Here is a 5,320-nt window from a genome sequence, read left to right on the forward strand (position 1 = left end):
CAAACTAACACAAGGACAGAAAACCAAACACCGCATGTTCTCATTCATAAGTGGGAGTTGAACAATGAGAAGGCATAGACACAGGGAGGGGAACATTATGTACCAGGGCCTGTTGAATGGTGGGGGAAAAGGGGAGGGAGAGCATCAGGACAAATAGCTAATGTTTGCAGGGCTTAAAACCTAGATGATGGGTTGATAGCAAACCACCATGGCACACCTATACCTCTGTAACAAACCTCCATGTTCTGCATATGTGTCCTGGAACTTGAAGTAAAATGAAAAATAAAAACTAAGAATTTCTGCACAAAAGTAAAAATACAAAAAAAAGAAGAAGTTGTTTGTGTGGTTTTTTTTGAGATGGAGTTTTGCTCTTGTCACCCAGGCTGGAGTGCAATGGTGCGATCTTGCTCGCTGCAACCTCCGCCTCCTGGGTTCAAGTAATTCTCATTCCTCAGCCTCCTGAGTAGCTGGGATTACAGACACCCACCACCACACACCACCATGCCCAGCTAATTTTTGTATTTTTAGTAGAGACAGGGTTTTGCCATGTTGTCCAGGCTGGTCTCAAACTCCTGACCTCAAGTGATCTGCCTGCCTCAGCCTCCCAAAGTGCTAGGATTACAGGACTGAGCCACCACGCTCAGCCTAGAAGGGACATCTTAGTGGGGCGGGATATAGAGCCAATCAGAGAAACAGGTGAAGTGGAGGTGTGAGATTTTTCCAGCAGTCCAGCTGCTGCAGGGCAGAGGCTGGAAAGTCAGGGGCCTGGGTTCTTCCGAGGTGAGAAGAATCTCACCTTGCTGTGAGATTTTTCCAGCAGTCCAGCTGCTGCAGGGCAGAGGCTGGAAAGTCAGGGGCCTGGGTTCTTCCGAGGTGAGAAGACGGAGGGAAAGAGTGGCCAGCAAAGGAGGGGGCTGCAGGGGAGTGAGAGAATGGGGCGCGGGATGGGGTGGTGCTGGGCTCCATGGACCACATCACTGCAGGGAGGCACCTGCACCGCTACTGCCCCTCCCATCATCTCCTGCCCCTCCCGCCCCACCCCCATCTCCTGCAGCTCCCCACCTACTGTTTCCTTCCTCTCTCCCAAAGTGCTGGGATTACAGGCGTGAGCCACCACCCCCGGCCAGGAAACTTCTCTGCCCTTTTCTGTGTGGTCCCCAGTCCAGATTTTCCTCCTGCCTCCCTGAATTTCCCTAATCTCTTTCACAGGCTCCTGTACTGCCCCTCCTTATATGCAACCATCCCCGAGGGGCCTCGCCTGGCCTTTTTTCCTAACACCACAGCCTTTCCCAGGCCTTCCCCTGCTCAGCCATTAATGTGTCTCCCAAACTTCTTGCTCTCCATATTTCAACCAGAACAGTTCCCCAACAGAAGTTCTCAGTGTAGCCTCCATTGGAATCATGTGGAGGATGAGTTCAGAGCCAGTGTGGCTGGGCCCAATCCCCAGGGCTTCAGTAGGTCTGGAGTGGCTAGAAGTGCAATATATATATACATATATTTTTTTAGGCAGGATCTCGGTATGTTGCCCAGACTGGTCTCAAACCCCTTAGTTCAGGCGATCAGCCCGCCTCAGCCTCCCAACGTGCTGGGATTACAAGGGTGAGCCAGAATCCAGCCAAGATAATTTTCTTTTTAACTTTTTTTTTAAGTTCAAAAGAATTGTTTATTTATTAGGTTAATTGTGCAATTAAATTGAAAAAACTGCAATTACTTTTGCACCGACCTAATAGCTCGCCCACTATAAATACAGCAGATAAAGTCACTTTTTCTTCTAGGACCAAGCTCCGCTCTGCCCCTTGGTGGTGGCCTCAGGCGCAGCGCTAAAATGCATGAACCATTTAAGGTATTTCCGGAAACCGAAGCGTGACTGCTGAGACTTTATTTGCATACCCACAATGCATTGCACACAAAATAATTTTCGTCTTTAAAATTACTTTCCCCTTTTTCCTTTAACCTATCTTTCCTGAAACCGAGATTGCTGTTCCAGAATTGTCTGAAGAAAAAGGCAGAAGGCAATATCTCTTTTGGACGGAAAGAATATTACCATTAGCCTATTAGGAGTAGTCGTTACCTCAGAACTGAGAGCCGAGACACTGAAATCATACTCTGGTTTCTCTTCAGATCGTATAAATCTTTCGCCTTTTACTAAAGATTTCCGTGGAGAGGAACAACTCTGAGTTTTAAATTAATTTTTTGAGGCTTTGCTTTTTAGCAAGGCTTATTTCAGTGGTTTAAAAGCAGACTTCGTTTAATATAATGTAGAGGAAGATATGGCAATGCATATTAATAGGTTTTTCTCTTGAAATTTTTGTTTTCGCTGGGGTGTATGTGTGGTGACTTTTCTAAAGAGCTGCGTTAATAAAAACGCATGGTCGTTACTGCGTTTTCTGTGGAGTAGGTCTGACCTGTCGGTTGACTATCTGGGGTTTCCTAACCCCCAACTTCTGATCCCCAGTACCGCCGGAGTTCCACCTCCTGTCATGTCAGCGGGACATCAGATTTTCCCTATTGTGAACTGCGCATGCGAGAGATTTAGGTGCGCGCTCCTTATGAAAATCTAATTCCTGATGATTTGAGGTGGACAGTTTTAGCCTGAAATAGTCCACATCCTCCACCAACCTTCCCCCACCCTTGTAAAAATTTTCCACGAACTGGAGGTCCCTTGTGCCAGAAAGGTTGGGGACAGCTGGACTATCCCATCAAAGCAGGGACTCAGGGTGAGCTCCCCCGCTGCTCCAGCCGGCTTCTTCGTGTAGAATCGAAGAAGGCTGCCCCGAGGGTGCTTCTGCCCACCCAGTTAGCCCCACCTGGAGGAGCGGTACCAGGCGCGCAGCTCGTCCTCCCCAGACCCAACCGGTTAAACTCAAGACGAAGTTAATTTTCCGACCACTCTCCAGCTGGCTAGGTCTCGACCGCAAGGGAGACTGGGAAACGTAGTCATGCCTCCAGGTAGCTTTGAGCCCCGCTAATGCTGGGAGATTCCAGGAGAGAGAGGTTGATTACCGGGATAGGAAAACTAGCAGGGTCTCTGCCCCGGTAAAGGAGGGAGGAAATCCGTCGCTAAATATTCTGACCCAAGGCCGGGCTCGGTGGCTCACGCCTGTAACCCCAGCACTTTGGGAAGCCGAGGCGGTTGGATCACCTGAGGTCAGGAGTTCGAGACCGACCTGGCCAATATGGTGAAACCCCGTCTCTACTAAAAATACAAATTAGCCTGGAGTAGTGGCTTCACGCCCGTAATCCCAGCTACTTGGGAGGCTGATGCAAGAGAATCGTTTGGACCCCAGGAAGGCGAAGGTTGCAGTGAGCAGAGATCGCGCCACTGCACTCCAGAGCGATACTGTCTCAAAAAAGCAAAACACAAAAAAACCCTTACCCGCAAGCTCAGCTCCTGAGGCAGTTGCCCACAGTTCAGCCCTGTTCCAGTGGCTCCAAACCCCATTCAAACCTGGAGGAGAGTAATTTTCCTTTTCCTCCAAGCCCCAAGAACCTGCCAGCTGAGGTCCCAAAACGCTAGAGATGTACATTTTCTTTAGGAATATGAGAGTTCGCTGTTACCTTGTAATTGTGTTTCGTTTACCGACTCTCCCAGGGATGGCTCTCACACGTCTATTTTTAAGATCCTAAAATGAGCCCTGCTCAAATGCAAAGCTTCAAAAAATTAGACTCACAGTCGTTCCTCTCCACGAAAATCCTTATTAAAAAGCGAAAGATGTATACGTTTTGAAGAGAAACCACAACACGATGATATAAGTCGGCACTCAGTTCTCAGATAATTGCTACTCCTAACAGGGTAATGGTAACTTTCTTTCCGTCCAAAAGAGATATTGACTTCTGCCTTTTTCTTCAGACGATTTCCTTTTCTTCAGTCAATTCTGGAATAGCAATTTCGATTTCAGGAAAGAAGGTTAAAGGAAAAAGGGGAAAGTATTTTAAAGACGAAAATTATTTTGTGTGCAATGCATTGTGGGTATGCAAATAAAGTCTCCGCGCTCAAGCTACAGTTTGGGCCAACTTGTGAAGCCTAGAGACTCCTCAGAAAAAGGTTTTCTGTTGTTTTTGTTTTGTCTTAAATGTTGGATTTTTAATGTTTGTGGGCACATAGTATGTGTATGTATTTTATGGGTTACATAACAAGAAAAAGGTTTTGTTTGTTTTGTGGTGGAGTCTCGCTCTTACCTCCCAGGCTGGAGTGCAGTGGTGCGATCCCGGCTCATTGCAACCCCCGCCTTCCGGGTTCAAGCGATTCTCCTGCCTCAGCCTCCCAGGCAGCTGGGATTACAGGCGTGCGCCACTGCGCCCGGCCCCTGGGAATGCGGTGTAGTTGCCTCTTTCCAAGCTTTTATTCTGAGAGAAGCCCCAGCCTTTCTCACGAGCTCACCTGCCCCATGCTGCCGTCTCCCGGGACAGCCACGGAGCAGTCACGCTGATCCCTGGCCCGGGTTTTCAGAGCTTCCCCTCCGTGTGTGTGTTAGTCAGGGTTCTCTAGAGGGACAGACTAATGGGGTCTACGTATATGTGAAAGGAAGTTTATTAAGGAGAATTGACACACAATCACAAGGTGAAGTCCCATGATCTAGGCGGTCTGCAAGTTGAGGAGCAAGGAAACCAGTGGTGCTCAGTCCCAGTCCCAAAACCTCAAAAGTAGGGAAGCCGCCAGTGCAGCCTGCAGTCTGTGGCCAAGGCGTGAGAGCCCCCAGCAAAGCACCGGTGTAAGCCCAAGAGTCCAAAAGCCGAAGAACTTGGGAGTCTGATGTTCAAGGGCAGGAAGCGTCCAGAACCGGAGAAAGATGAAGTCCGGGGCCTCAGGAAGTCGGCTTCTTCCATCATCTTCTGCCTGCTTTTTCCAGCTGTGCTGGCAGCCGATTGCAGGGGGGGGTCTTCCGGTCCCAGTCCACTGACTCAAATGTTAAACTCTTCTGGCAACACCCAGATACACCCCGAAACAATACTTTGTGCCCTTCAAAGCAATCAAGTTGACACTTTTTTTTTTCTGAGATGGAGTTTCACTCTTGTTGCCCAGGCTGGAGTGCAATGGCATGATCTCAGCTCCCTGCAACCTCAGTCTCCCAGGTTCAAGTGATTCTCCTGCCTCAGCCTCCCAAGTAGCTGGGATTACAGGCACCCACCACCATGCCTGGCTAATTTTTTGTATTTTTAGTAGAGATGGGGTTTCACCATGTTGGCCAGGTTGGTCTCAAACTCCTCACCTCAGGTGATCCACCTGCCTCAGCCTCCCAAAGTGCTGGGATTACAGACGTGAGCCACCGCGCTTGGCCAAGTTGACACCTCATATTAATCATCACAAGGTGTTAGCAGA

At 48.9% G+C, this 5,320-nt stretch overlaps 2 non-coding genes across 2 annotated transcripts; one reads left to right on the forward strand and one right to left on the reverse strand.

Moving 5' to 3' along the window:
* The first annotated feature begins 2,101 nt into the window (after positions 1–2,101).
* Positions 2,102–2,219, forward strand: LOC135269602 (U5 spliceosomal RNA). The gene has a single exon (XR_010337852.1). It is a non-coding gene; the product is annotated as a U5 spliceosomal RNA (small nuclear RNA).
* Positions 2,220–3,631: 1,412 nt separating this feature from the next.
* Positions 3,632–3,743, reverse strand: LOC135269605 (U5 spliceosomal RNA). Its single transcript, XR_010337855.1, has one exon. It is a non-coding gene; the product is annotated as a U5 spliceosomal RNA (small nuclear RNA).
* Between the last annotated feature and the right edge of the window lie 1,577 nt (positions 3,744–5,320).

This window comes from Aotus nancymaae, unplaced genomic scaffold (genome assembly GCF_030222135.1).
Source record: "Aotus nancymaae isolate 86718 unplaced genomic scaffold, 86718_ANA_hifiasm-v0.15.2.pri h1tg000053l, whole genome shotgun sequence".
Taxonomy (NCBI): domain Eukaryota; kingdom Metazoa; phylum Chordata; class Mammalia; order Primates; family Aotidae; genus Aotus; species Aotus nancymaae.